Source organism: Ptiloglossa arizonensis, chromosome 10 (genome assembly GCF_051014685.1).
Source record: "Ptiloglossa arizonensis isolate GNS036 chromosome 10, iyPtiAriz1_principal, whole genome shotgun sequence".
In the NCBI taxonomy this organism is placed as follows: domain Eukaryota; kingdom Metazoa; phylum Arthropoda; class Insecta; order Hymenoptera; family Colletidae; genus Ptiloglossa; species Ptiloglossa arizonensis.
The window spans coordinates 6,197,287-6,213,280 of record NC_135057.1 but is presented as its reverse complement, the minus strand read 5'-3'; the positions used below and the strand labels follow the sequence as shown (position 1 = coordinate 6,213,280).

Sequence of the window (15,994 nt, the reverse complement as noted above, 5' to 3'; positions counted from 1 at the left end):
ATACAAGATAGACATTTAAGTTATGTAATACGCGCTGAACACCCAATACTTGTTTATTCCTCCAGAACTATTTGGAAACCGAATCGATTAATAATTTTAAGCAATCTGTCAATATTAGAGGATGGAAACTTCATTTCTGCGATACAATTCACGCAAACGCTATGCCTCGATTATTCATTTATAAAAGGAAATAGAACAGTTCTGGTTCAACGGAGCAACGTATCTAAACGCAAACACTCTATTGGATTCATAATACGCGCTGAAAGCGCATTCCACGTTCCAAATATGCAGCTATGCTCGATATCGGGACACAAGGTATAATACCTTCGTATTCAATATTTATTCGAGCATACTCTTGCAGAATATCTATAGATGGGCCAGTGTCGTCGCGTTTCACGGACAAACCTTTGAACTTTACCAAGACACTTGTTTGAAACGGTCTTTCGAAATTGAATTTCCCGCCCACGTGGCGTTCACTGTAACCAAATTGAGATAGATATTGCATGAATACGCAGGGAAATCGAATTACGCGAACACATGAAAAGAATTTTCCGATGAGACCCAGAATTATAATTCTGGAATATGATCAATATTTGTAATTTGCTTCATTCTCCCGTGAAGAGAGACTTATTGAGAGGATTATTTACATCGTAGATGCTACCTGTGACCAAACAATTTTCCATACGTTCGTATCTGTACGATAATAGCGAGAGAACTTCGACGAGAAAATTAATCTGAAAACATTCTGCTCAAAATTACATTCGGTGAAAGTAATCGATCGACATTACGAGAATAGATAATTAATGTTCGAATGGCACGCTAGAAAATACTCAGAGTAAATTTTCGTTCCATTTAAAAAACAACTGCAGTTGTACCTTGCAATTGCATCGATGCACTCCTGAAAAAATCGTGTCATACGATAACAGAGTTGATTGAAGAATGTAAAATTTTCCTTTGCAATTTCATCATATCTTTAATATGAATATTAATTAAAAATTCGTAACATAACCAATTTCTCGAATTTTCCTTCGAGATTTCCAAGAACGATGCTTTCGAAACTCAAATCTTGAATAGCACGTCAAGAGAAAAATCTATTTCGTTTAGCTCTACATTAGATAAATCCCTTCGAGGCGCAGATGTGATTTCGAAAGGCAAATTGACGGAAGAACGGACCGTGGACATTTCGCGATGCGAGCTCATTATCGGTGACAGTGGAATATCCATTTAAACTCGCGAAACGAGCGCGTTATCGAGATTGTCGAACCGCTCGAGAAAACTTAACGATCCTGCAAGTTCGATCCAAAGACCTCTAACATAGATCAATTTCGAAATTCAAATTTTCGATAGTGCGCGAAGAACTTATCTTACGTAGCACATAAGGATAAAATTCTATTTTGTAAACGACCCTTCGAGTTCGACAAATGTTTCAAAATATTTTTCCTATTTTTTCAAGAATGATACTTCCAAAACTCAAATCTTCGCTAGCACCTAAGAATAAAATTCTATTTTATAAACTTAACAACCCTTCATGTTCGATGCAAAGATTTTCACATTCCTACGCTATTTTTTCAAGAATGATGTTTTCGAAACTCCAATTTTCGATAATCCGCGAAAAGAAAATTCTATTCCGTTACCTTAGCAACCATTCGAATCCGATGCAAGGTATACAAATTCCTGCGCTATTTTTTCAAAAATTGACAATGTTCTCAAAATTCGAATCTTCGATAACACTCGAAACACAAAACTCTATTTCGTTACCACCAGACTAGACCTCTAAAGACTCGACCGTGATTTCGAAAGACAGATCGACGGAAGATCGCGACGCGGATGTTTCGTGGTTCGAGCTGATTATCCCTGACAGTCGAATATCCAACGGGTGTTTAACCCCGCGAAACGAGTGCGCGGATGAGATCGCGGAACAGCTCGAGAAAACTTAATAAACGTCGCGATCGCTTAACAGGAAGCAGAGGACGAGCAGATAGTCGATGAATAATTGGAACGGAACGCGTACGGAACGGGAACGGGGATTAACGGGCGGATGAATTTTGTAAACTTCGTCGTTTCGTCTGTCAATAAAGCCACGGCTCTTTGACTTCGTGTCACGGGACGGTAAATATTTTACAACCGCGAGTGGCAGCCCCCATTGCGGCCCCGCAAATATATTTAACTCCGTCGACCGCTCTCCTTTTAACGGCGGGACGTACCAAGACCTACCTACGCGGAAAATTATACCGACTGGCGTCCCTCGGGAAAATCAGGAAATCGTTTTTAACCGGTGGCTTTTTCGCTCCCGTGGGGGGACTCGTGCCAGTTAGACACACCGACGACTTCTCTCGTTTCGCTTCGCGAATGGAGAACCGAATACACCGTCCATTTTTATTTCTTTCCGCAAAAATCTACTTTTTGCTGCTGTCTCGAAATATCGTTCGCTAGGCGTGATATCCATAGAAGAAGTTTCACGAATTCAAGAAATACAGATGTCTCTCAGATGCAAGGAATCAATCGGACAACGAACGAGCAAAGAAAGTGATCAGGAAACATTTTTTTAATTATTCTTCGCGGTACGAGAATTTATATGAAAGATGAACTCGTGTAAATGGTTCTCCACGCGATCGATTCGTAAATAACAAAGGGACGCGTTGACAAATTAACGAAATCGAACGCGAGATGCACCGAATTAATTAACGTTGATTCATAAATCATCACGATTATTAACACGATTATTATTATTAACAATACGTAAAAATTTAATAACGAACTTTTGCATTAATTAAAAACAGATTAAAGATAACAGAAATCCTCTTTCGAAGTCTTTCGAACATGAAAATATTTGGAAATCTTCGTCGAACAACGATTAGCAGCTAGTGAAATTAAACAACTGTTTCTTAATGATTTGTTATGCAATCGATCTATTAATATCTCGTCGCATAATCACAAGACATACTAATTGTCGCTCATTTTTTAATAATACTGGACGCGTTGTACGCATACGCGAAATCGCAACTTTAAATGTCAAGTTACTCATTAAACGAGCCTATATCGGAAACTAAAATTTCAGGTATTAAATAAACTTTCGTTACTCGAAAACGATAAAAGTAATTTTTCTTAAATACTGACAGCAAGAAGATATTCGACGTGTCGCGAAGAGACGTTATCGAAATAAAATAATTTGTTTCATCGACAGCTGATTCAATATTTCGACCTTGAATGTGCTCACATAACGCCAGACGTGGTTAGTATATTCCAGATATCGTAGATTATTAATGTTAATATTGACAAAATTTGATTAATTGCTTCAAAACACGAAAACCGAAGAAAAATATCGGGGAAGAGGTAGAAATCGTTTCGATCGTGACACGAAACAAAATTCCATAAAAGAAGAAGTACTTGGAACAACATCGGTTAAGAAAAATAACTAACAAACGGTCTTCCAATACCATGTACGTTAATTTCGTTCGCTCGAGAATCTGAATCCTCGAAACGATCATTTCCCCTCTTGTTCGCGACGTTAAACGTGACTTCGAAACACCCTTAAAATAAAAAGTACCTCTTGCAGAAACTTCAAACGCGGTGGCAGCTCGAGTTCCACCAGGAGGTTATTCTTTTAACTAAAAAACACAGATTAAACGTCCCCGGATAAACTTCATCCAATTTCAATCGTCTCGTTCGAACTCGGCTAAGCTTTAACAAGCTTGCTCGAAGCGGCAACAGAGAAACCGAGAAGTGAACGAAGAAGCGCGAAATCGAGTCCCAAAAGCTTGCTCCTGAATTTCAATAGAAAACGACCACTGACTCGCGTAACATCCCGTGGAATGTTAATAAAACAAACAAATTCACCCTAACATTCGACCGAGCCCGATATCCCCGCTCGAGTCACGGACACCGTCTAAATGTCGCAGAGAACGTTCGTGAGAAAATTGGCGCGCAAAACCAACTGCGTAACTGTCGCACCAAACGTTCGAATCGTTCGCAAACTATAACTTCGAAAACTACCAAAATAAAAAACTGTCATAGTCATCGATGAGAGAATCAAACGCGAAATACATTCTCCGAAATCAGTGTCACCGTCGTTCGCGCGCAACGACGCCAATTTCAAGCGTCTCCCCCACCCCTTTCGGTTGCATATCGAGAAACCATTCGAATGGGGAAATTTGTCGCAATCTCTTCTCGACTAATGATTCGAGGCACTCTGCATACTCGTTTTCGTCGATCGATTCTCGTCGTTGAACGTCGAAACGTACGGGCACTGTGATCGACACCTAAAAATTGAGAAAGGACGACGATGTCCGCGCGTATCACGTCGTCGTGGTCGTTTACGTGGTCGTGGTCGAGCGATGATCCCGCGCACAGATCGACGCGATAAACGACCGTCACGTTGTAACGTAGGGTCGAAAAATGGCCCCTCGACCGCCGCATAACCAGCCCGAGGACCGAGACGCGTCGCGAGTCGCGTGGACGCCGCTTGGTGAACTGCGGCCAGCGCCGCGGTGCCCGTGATAGCGACGACTGGCACCGTGTTCCATTGGCCGACGGTACGAAAGCCACCGTCGCCGCCGCCGTCACCGCCGCAGCGCAAGCGTCTCTCGGAACTCTTTTCTTTTTTTCCTCCATCCGCGAAACCGATCAAATCACCTGCCCGATAGATACCGGCGACGTTTACGCGCCAACGATCCGCGATCGAAGTGGAACGATCTCTCGCGTGCCGGCCGAGATAAATACGAATTTTCCGCGGGGGGGCTATATAGGTTTCCCATCCGAATCAAGAATTAAATAGGAAGTTTGCGCGACAGTTACACAGGCTTCTGGTTCGAATCGAGAAACAAATAGGAATTTTGTACATGGGTTATATAGGTTTTCCATTCGAATCGAGAAATAAAGTTGTGCGAAGGTTTTATATAGGTTTTCCATTCGAATTCAGAAATAAATATGAATTTTGGACGAGAGTTACATAGGTTTCATATTCAGATCGAGAAATAAATATTTTGCGTGAGAGTTACATAGGTTTCTCATCTGAATCGACATTTATATACGAATTTTGCGTGGGGGTTTTATATAGGTTTTCCATCCGAATCGAGAGATAAATACGAATTTTTCACGAAAGTTACATAGGTTTCCCATCTGAATGGAAAGACAAATACAAATTTTGCGCAGGGGTTATGTAGGTTTTCCATTCGAATCGAGAGACAAATACGAATTTTGCACAGGAGTTACATAGGTTTCCCATCTGAATGGAAAGACAAATACTAATTTTGCGCGAGGGTTATGTAGGTTTTCCATTCGAATCGAGAAATAAATACGAAGTTCCGTGGGGGTTTTGTATAGGTTTCTCAGCTGAATCGAGAGACAAATATGAAGTTTGTACGGGGGATTATATATGTTTCCTAACCGAATTGAAGAATAAATATGAATTTTGCGCGGGAGACTATATAAGTGTCCCATCCGAATCTTCGATTCGACTTGTGACACGAAACATCGGTATCTTCCTTCCCTTGTGAACAATGGCGTTTCAATTTCCGGTCCGAAAATAGTTACCAAGAAGGGAAATAAAGAAATTTTCCTGTCGTTATATTTAGACGATCGGTGCTTGAATTACAGGAGAGTGACGTTTGATAATGAGTAAGTTTAAATGTTGAACATCGAGACGAAATGTATTGACATTTTTTAGCTCGGTACCACGGTAACGTGCAATGCTGTATTCAATGTTGCAAGCTGTTTTATTGATTTTGTGTTTTTGCACGGGAGAGAAAATATGTTTTTTGGAAAGGGTTCTCGATGGATGAAACTACATATTAAATTTTGGTTTATTGAATTTTATACGTGTGCGATGTACTTTAATATGCGAATATTTCAAGCGTTTGGAAATTATTTTCCAGAAGAGAAGTGCCAATCTGTGAATCGAAACAATGGAATAATATATTAAACTTTAGACGATTTTGGTCTTGAAAATATTAAGAAGTCATATTCTATTCTTTTTTATTATTATACGGTAAATGAGCACGATAAGGTCGAGATTGTTTATAATACGATATGAATATGGATTCATCGTTATTGTGAATTTATGGACGCCGTAATTGAACCGATATAAATAATAAAGTAATCATCGAAGTAATCGATACAAATATACCATGTTCGTATATTAATAACGTATAAACGTTTTAACTCCGGTTTCGAATTTTTCTAAGTATATTAATAGTAAACAATCGAAGAATAACATACAAACAGAATACAAATAGTACCATAATTTCTGTATCGTGTACCTACGCCTTTTTACGAATAAATGTATTCTCCAACTTGTTCACTTAAAAATTGTTCTGTTTTTTTAATTTTTTGCACGTTTGCTTGTCAGATAACGGTATATCATAGGAACTTTAAAGTATTTTTGACAGTTGCAAAATAATTGTAAATCCGCGCCTCGTGATATGATATCAAAGGGCAAATTGCTTAAAATAAATTTGACGTGTTTACTCCATGCGTTGAACAATTTCAAATAATCGCGCCAAAAGAAACAACCACGTGATAACCACTTCCGTGTCACGCTACCCACTTACAAGTAATCGTGCATCCATGTGCAATAGCTCGTACTATTTGAATACACCATAAGCATTTTTCAAAGTATATGAGACAAAATGAAACGACACTATTTATTAAATTGTTATTAAATTGTTCCTCGAATGTTCTTATGGAATCTTAGGGTATCTTATAACCGAATATATAACACTGATGTTTTTAAACTACCAATCGAAGATCACCAAGCTAAAAATATACGTAGCAATTTTGGATTTTGATAAACCTCACATCGAAAATTTCTCGACTATTTGGATTAATCGTCTCGACCATTTTGTTAAACAATCTCAGAAGAAAAGATAACTCTTGATACATATGATACAAAGAAGGATTCTATCGTAAAATATTCAATTTAGAAACACCCTGTATATCATCAAATACGAGTACTGTATCCAGAATGAAATTGTTAAGACTAAAGTTTACTGTATCTAGAAAACGGCTACAGAAATTATTTTCCAAAGTTAGAGACACGATAACTACACCGGGAAAACTCGTCGACGAGACTTCTTGCAGAAACATTGAAATTATTATATCGTGCAGTGCAAGACACTGTGAAGCGATACGACGAAAGTGATTCTATTTTGTTTCGAAAACGGTCGGGGATGCCTAACGCTCAGAGTTAGAGGATCCGCGAATAAAAGTGATGTCTGGGATAGATAGACCCGTAACGTCAGAAATTCAGACGAATGTAAATACCATCCGAGAAACTCCATCATCCGTAAGACACGGTGAAGCGTAGATTAGCTCGAGAATGCTCGAGTTTCACGGTTGAGTCGGAATATGGAAATCGATCCTAAGGCCACAGAAGGGAAATAAGCGGTTAGTATGAACCAAGAACCACCGGAATCGGACTTTAGAAATTTGCAAAAATATTTTATCAAAATTCAAATGGTTATTTACAAGTAGACAAGTTCTAGCACGAGTTTAACACGTTAAGTGCAACGACTGTCTTTATCTGATTTCTACTTGAAATTAAAAATAGTAATGAATTATAATTTCAAGAAAAACAGCAATTTATATATTTGATCAATTACGAGAATCCATAAAATGGTATAAAAAGACACGCCTTGAAAGAAAAGTGTACCGTCAGTCACCAATGACACGCGGTTCGAATAAAAAGTATAGCGTCAGTCACCGGTAACTGACATAGAGCTTAACGTGTTAAGCACAAGGCGAGGGTTTGATCCTCGTTGGGGTATGTTTTTCGTACCCAGAGGATTGTAAATATTACGAACAAAATTCTACTCAATTAACTATAATACCAACGATATCGTATTCCTTTCAACTATTTTTATATATTCCTCCTTATTCGGTATATTACTAAAACCATCACCAAACAAGCTAAAAGTTATGCATTTATATATATATTAAACAACTTGTATTTTCATATTTTATTCATTTTTCCGGATATACGAAATAAAAAGGAATGTAGAAAAATATTTCAAAAAACCTCATATCATCAATTGAACGCCGCGACGTCTGATCGGGCAAAAATTTCATTTACATATAATAATCCTCTCTTTTTCCAATTTTAATAATTATGTGTTGCATTTGACGCAAAAATTCGAAATACTTCTTCGGATAGGGTTCGTTTGCATTATCGTGGAAAGTAATCATTTCCAGCAATTTCATACCGAGCCTGTCGTAAATAAAAACTGTTTATAACCTTGGAAAAGAAGTGTTTCCCGACTCACGCACATTCTACTCTTCTTCTTGCTTAGATCGAGCAGAATACGCTCCGAAAGTTTGGTCATCTATTTCGGAATTAACGTTTTAGTATCGTTGAAGTCTGTCGGGGATGAAAGATGAATAAAGGTCGTAAGAGAGTTTTCCGATGTCGGACCTACCCCAGCGTGAAGCAGGATCTTTCTTTGGTAGATGGATGGTTGCTTCTTCATTGTCCTCCGGGCATATTCAGTGCGTGAAAAAGTAAGCAAGAGAGCTTTTCGAAATATACTTTAAAGGTAGTGACGTATTCTCGAGGATAGTGCGAGTCCACGTACACGAATATTTTTCGTTTCCATTGGAACTTGGGTTTCCATTGGAGTCACGAAACGACTCGTAATAGGTAAAATGTAAAACTAATTCTAGCTCTAAATTATCACAGAGTGTGCGTATCTTTCCAAATACAAACAAATCTGTATCATTGATTTTCATTCCTTCGAACGTGTATTAGATATGGGCCCCGACAAATATAAATACGTCTAAAACTTTCACTAAATTTGCTGCAAACATACTTCTGCTAAAAAACAAAAGAAAAAAAAAGAAGAAAGAAAAACCCGAGGAAAATAACCATCCAGAACTTTCTGCGTCATAAAACTGCCTTGCTTTATGGCGCGAATTAATGAATTTATCAAATGTATAAATCACGCATTGATTAATAGTTTACGAATGCGGCAACTGCATTCATTAGCGCGAGTACACGTTGTACACGGGTTCGAGACCGTGTTAACAGAGGTTTATTGAAGTAGATGCGACCCACTTTTCATTTGAATTTCTATATACGATAAACCTTGGTACTTATAAACGTATTCGTAATTAATCCCGAGTTTAACGAGTGCGCGATAAATCGTGGTCATTTTCCGTATGGTGCAAACGTATCGGGATTGGCGCAACTTTCGCGCGTGTCGTTGAATTATTTAAAATTAATTTTGGTATATTTTCGAGCGACGTATCCGCGGTTTTTATTCGTGCGAATCTGACATATGCATCTGATGGTGTAAAACAAGGAAACAACGACGTGAAATATGATAGATTTTCCGCGAGAGGAGCTCACGATGTATTACGCGATACGGAATGACAAATGTATTATACCAACGTAATTTTATAACGATAAATCTTATTCCGCTTGAAGAACTGCCGCAATGCGTAGGTACGCGTCTACTCAAAAACGCTAATAGCAATAGTAAGAGAAGTATTCTTAATAATGCGGGGTCAGTGCACTTAGCGATGTTTGTTTTGTAAGAAGAAAAGTATAATGAATTATCGCACATTTTAAGGCACACTTAGCGATGTTTTTTCCTGTGTAAGGAATCTATCATGATCACGTTTTAAGGCACACTTAGTGATGCTTTTTCTGCACAAAAGTCTATTACGAATTATCACATTTTAAGGCACACTTAGGTACAATCTTCCTGAACAAGTTGTTAAATCTTCCTACACAGGTCGTAGAGTTTTTCCAAACAAGTTGCAGAATCTTTCTAAACAAGTCGTAAAATCTTTCTAAACAAGTCGTAAAATCTTTCTAAACAAGTCGTACAGTTCTTCTAAACAAGTCGTATAGTTTTCCCGAACAAGTCGTAGAATCTTTCTAAACATATCGTAAAATCTTCCTAACAAGTCGTTGAGTTTTCCCGAACAAGTCGTAGAATCTTTCTAAACATATCGTAAAATCTTCCTAACAAGTCGTTGAGTTTTCCCGAACAAGTTGTAGAATCTTTCTAAACATATCGTAAAATCTTTCTAAACGAGTCGTAGAGTTTTCTTGAACAAGTTGTAAAATCTTTCTAAACAAGTCGTAGAATCCTCGTAAACAAGTCGTGAAACCGAGAAAGATCGATGAAATTTACATACAAATAGATTACAAATCGAAATCAACGAAATACACGGTCACCGAATTTTTTCTATCATTTTCAGGTATTCGTTGCAAAATACCGATCGATCGGTTTGATATGAAAATTGCACTCGATGCCTCGGAGCACAAACTTCATCTATTTAGAGCGTGCAACGTGCCATCGATTTTTCATTAATGCATCGAAACGCTGAGAGCGTCTTCGATAATTACGTTTAAAATGCGAATGCGATATTTCATGATAAACTGTGCGCTTCGTCGACTGACAGCGCGAGCCGATACTCGGCTCGATTTGAAAAAAAAAAAAAAATTAATTTCCCGATCCGATAGGTCGCATCTCGTGTTCGAAAAACGAAACGAATATTACACTTTGCAGAACCGGTGCTCAGTTCAACGAACCAAGTCTCACGAACAAAAGAAACACGATGCAATTAATACCATCTTACCTATGTAATTCCCGAAGAAATTTTTCGTAATTTTCTCGAAATACATCCGACGTTTACTTATAATTTCTTTTCTATCATTTCGAAAAAGCACTTTATCCAACATTCCTAAATACACTTTGTTCAATTTCTCCGAAGACCATCCAAGGTTTACATACAATTTCCATAATTTCGAAAGAAGCTTTATCTTCCAATTAATCCTTAAACACATTGCGTTTAATTTCACCGAAGTACATCCAACGTTTGCTAATCGTTTACTCAGCCTCGTGTACCGTGGAACAGTGTCCGTCCGTATGAAAATGTATAATTTCTAAAAATAAAAATCTGGATGTCAGCCGCGCATAAGTGACACGACTTTCTACGCAAAATTAAAATTCACGTGTCGTACCCGAATGAGTAACGCGGCATCCGAAGTGTGTTTACATTACAATATATTTCTTCGTGGATACGTCGTAAATCGAAACCGCGGCATTGATTCCTCGATCGCGTAAAAAACCGGCAAGAGCCGTAATTAACATAGATTTACGACGCGTGTCTCTATATTACTTTCTACCCTATAAAATTCATTTACGAACGCGGCAGTCAATGTGTTTTAACAGCACTCCGATACCACATTTCCCCGAGAATACATCGTAAACCGATTCTTCTCTCGTAATGAAAATACGATCGTTGTTAAAGTGCCACGGTGCAACGGCTTGGTCTACGATCTCGTATCACTATATAGCTTCCTACCCTATAAAAGTCTCGATAAATCACGAGCAACGTATTTGCATAATTGCAGACCCGATATTCAAATTCGAACGCGACGTCCGCGTTTCTAACGCCGCGCGTCTGAATCCATAACACCACGACGCTGACACACATTCTTTGGACGGAAATATGCGATCCCATTCGACGCCATCTTCCAAGGATGGAAAACGAATAATCTTAACATTAATCCGCGCCGACACGCTCGGTTGCGGGCACCGAAGTTCCCGTTCCACGGCCAAGATCGATACTAGCCGTGTTTCCGAAACAATGTCTAACCGACGTTCCCGATAATAACGTCGACGTAGAATCAATTTCTGATATCAGACCGCAACGGAAGAGGTCTGAATCCAATTTGCGGAACCCCGGTGCCCCGTTCTCCCATCTATCAGGTGTTCGTTACCTTTCGTATGGAGACACGCTCCGCGAAGTAGTTCACGAAACAGTGGTCGGGTTATCGATCCCGCTCCGCGTTTTTCAATCTGCGAAACACACCGCGAAACGGAACCAGAAGCACGTGGCTATTGCTAACGACCATCTACGTTTTCGTAGTTACCTATTTTCCCGATGAAAGGGTCGCCACCCTTTATTACATCGGTTATTGCGCGCAATTCTCGTATTCGATCCTGTCCCCCGGCGGGTATAAAATCTTTCCGTGCTGTTTTAATCAACGAGTATTTTATAGTCATAATATAAAGCGTCGAATATAATTCTAGGGGATTGTTAGAATAAGAGTGATTCGAATCGAGTAACGTTTCTATTCGTTTTGCGACGATGTAACTGTATACTTTGATCGTCGTGTTCGGAATAAGTATTACAATAAGTTTAGTTCGAGTAAATACGATTCGATAGGAACGTTTTGATTTTAGATTTAGGCGCTCTTTGGTAAATTAAATTTGTTTTTAATTAGAAATTATTAATTAGATTGTGAAAGAAGAATGTAACGGGAATGGAATAAGAAGAAAATGATAATATTGATCAGTAGGAAAATAATATCGATTAATGAAACGAACTTTGTGTTAAGTTAAAAAGTAATACATTTTGATTGTCTACAATACTGAACGATAATAAATCGTTTATTTTAAATCGGTGCTAATTTGCTATCGGTTAAATATTCTCATTCTATTAAAAAAACTATGCTTGTTTAGTCTATGTTGATTATAATATCTGTTTTAAGTATTTTAATTATAAAAAATACTGTCATTTGTTTCGTGAAAATAGCGGACGATAACGTTCAAAGAACTGTTCTATAGGTAAGTATCTCGATCTTTCATCGTTTAATTTATCTCATAAGGTTAATACATTAGTTATCTTTTTTTTAGTCGAATGTCACCCATTCTCAAACGTTTCCATACTGCGAACCAATAACTAATAAGTTAGAATAACTGTTGGACGTCAGTTATAAGATTGATTATGGCCACATTGTAGACAGTTATAGACCAATTGAGTAGGATCAAAGCAGCCCACGTTGATCTTTCAAAGCAATATATCTGATTGATAGTTGTCGCCCATTTTGTGTACTTAAAGTCTGTTGTTGAATTTTAAACACACTTCAAGCAAGCTGAATGGTTCAAAAACGATAAGTTATAGCTGGTATCTTGATTAAATACTTTCCTAACCAATTAATTCGACATTAGTTTACATATTCTCTTACACAAAATGTTCAACCTATGTTCCTCGATCGAATTTAATCGATCGAATTACACCAATTATGTAACCGACGAAACAAAATCTCTCGTGTAAATCTTCAAAACACTGTGAACAAAATTATATTACATCAAAGAACCTTCTACAAATATTTCATTCATCTTTCAGAGCTTGAAACGTTCTACGAGATGTTACGAACCAGTAAGATTCTCATCATTGAACGATCAGAATAAATCTTCGAAACGATTAAACGTTGCATTAACGCGAAGAGAATAAATCGACACATCGGATTGCTAGGTCTTCAAATCGAATCATTCGTTAGCTGACGACAGTGCTCCTAATCGAGCTACCTAAATCCTTGATAGCTCCTTTCTCCCTTAATGCTCGAAGATATAATACCTATCGCTCGCAAAGCTCTCACAAATCTCAATTAAAGAGAACAGCTTCGAAAGCGTCAATATTTTATCCATCCACATGGGTTCTACGGTGGACACCACAAAACCCAGGATCCCCCTATTGGACAAATGCAACCCCTTGTCGTTCAATGGCTAAAGGGAAAATCGAGGAACGAAAGAAACAACGCTCGACAAAGTGTACCCACAAACCAGTACCACTTGGCCACTCCCCTGATTACTCCACTTATTACTACACTCTACCCTCATTAATAAAGCTATGAATATTAGAGTACAATAGAGGCTCTCGTTTCTAAGTACTCCGAGACACGATTATTTACGCGATGTAGGTGACGCAGAGACCAAAGATTCCTAAATATTTAAAAAAATTCTCCATTCTCTTTGTTAAAAATTTTCTATTCTCTTTGTTAAAAATTCTCTAAGCCTTCCTGTAAAGTGTAATGTGCCATAAGGCTCGCAAGAAGAAGAGAGTGTCGCTAACTCGTGAACTGTTGCCACGAACCGTGAAACAAAACGTTGGGTGTAAAGATCGTCGAAGCAGGGAAGAATATTAATTTTTCACCGACAACACGATCATTTGAAATATCAAATCATTTGGTCATCCACCATATAAACTTTAGTCTTTCAATTTTGAGTCGTTTGTATTTAGAATCAACTTTGAACGTTAAAATTCTGAAGGTTTAAAGAAACTAGCTGTACGACTTGTTAGTATTATTTAAGTGTTGAGGTTTGAATGAAAGGTAATCAATTGCAATTTATTTATCCTTTAGCAAGGGTTGTCTTCCGTAATTATTAGTTGACACACTAGGCGTAAGTAATCATTAACGGTGCTTTTGACCGCAATATTCGGCGACAATTATCGATAGAAAGTTAATTACAGTAGTAACTTGGTTATATGAACATCCGTTATGTAAACGTTTCACTTTGTGAACGTTCTATTATGTGAACGGTATATGTATTTCCTTTTACAATACTGCGTACACGCATACAAAGCATTTACTTCCGTTTGTAAAATGAAATTTGTATACAATGATTCAGTATGAAATTGGTACAGTTCGTGTAATTGATTAAAGAAAAATGTGACGTAATTACAAAATTCAAAATCAACCACTGCCAATATAACAAACAGAAACGTTCTACTGTAAATTTCTTTGGCCGAAAGACCTTATTAAGACCTACATAAAAAATTATATAATTAGCTAGAAAAAAATTTCGAATCCACAAGTTCGGTTTCTTCAATTTCTTTCTCAAAAATAAAACATCGAATAACACTACTTCTCTCTACTTTCGTACTATCTACACAAACTTATCCACAAACCAAATTATATTCCCGTTACTCAATATTACCCAAAATAAACTTTCAACCACTTCTCCTATTATGCGAAAATTCTCTCACACCTTTGCCCCAACTAATTCTTACAACCAAGATTCTATCCATGATTACATTACCCTTCTTCTAATTTCTAAAATAGATAATCCAATACAAACACCCCCAGAGTACCTACAGCCAACCAACTTAACACCAACTTTGATATCGTTCCATAATTCGAACACCTGATACGTCTTTCTATTACTTCCTCTACAAGAGAGACACTACCTTTCGGTGTCTATTCCGGACGATGAAGCTAGACAGCAATCTCGAATCGAAGATTAAAGCACGAAGAAAAGGGTTCACAGGTGGTGCGTCTCCTCTCGGTTCTCCATCGACCACGGCCCCTTTCGTCGGTCCTTCGACGACGACACTTCCGTCAGCTTTCTATCCGCGAGATGTTCGTCAAAGGATCGGCGACCATCTCCCGAAATACGCGGCGCCACACGGCCAGAATCACGAGCCGCGCGTCCGTTACGCTTTGTACACCAGCTCTTCACGGGTGGGAAACAGCGGTGGAATCGATCGCGAAACTTTAATTAATTATCGACGCGTTCGCGAACCGGCGCTAATTGCTTTCTCGAGGCGCGACTCGAAGCGCCGTCGTGATTAAAGCTTCCGGTACGAGGCGTGCTGACCCGAGGGTAATATTAAGAATTAACCCACGCGTGTTCCGCGGCCGTGCGAGCCGCTACTTTCGTTCTCGCTGGGGGCGACAAATTGCCTCGACTTCGATCGAATAAATCACTCGCCAACAAAGAGGAAGCCTGACGGAGATAAGAAAAAAAAAAAAAAGAAAAAAGAGAGGAGACCGTGCACGACACAGTCGCGCGAAGCCCGGGTGATATTTCAATGGCCGAGGCCGATTTTCGTAAAACATTGGCAAAGGTGTCGCACACGGTGCAAGAAAACGTGGGATTTGCTGGTTTTCGGTGGTTCGACGATTGTGCGCGATGTGTGGTAAAAAATGTACACGGAATCGAAAAGCAGAACGAATTAATTGAGAAGAGATACACCGTGAGTTCAATTCGTTCGAATTCAAAATTATATTTATATATCTCTGGAGTTTGGACGAACGAATGGAATGAACGAATATTTTGAGGAAATGTTCGAGAATTACTTTTAGTTTCAACGAAGAACGTTTGGTTCGATGCGGGGTTTGGTAATCTTTTTTTTTTTTTTAGAGAATATTCTGTTCGATGTTAATTTATTGATTCGTGGTCGTGTGTGTGGGATGTAT

General features: G+C 38.5%; 2 protein-coding genes across 3 annotated transcripts in view; both read right to left on the bottom strand.

The window, feature by feature from the left end:
- Positions 1–4,486, bottom strand: part of LOC143152302 (uncharacterized) — a 153,360-nt gene extending 148,874 nt beyond the window's left edge. The window contains exon 1 of the mRNA XM_076322270.1: positions 4,242–4,486. The gene's annotated coding sequence lies outside the window, so the exon portion shown is untranslated. The remainder of the gene's footprint in view (positions 1–4,241) is intronic.
- The window catches only part of Cv-c (RhoGTPase activating protein), a 565,606-nt gene that overhangs the window by 332,118 nt on the left and 217,494 nt on the right, over positions 1–15,994 (bottom strand). The window lies entirely within an intron of this gene.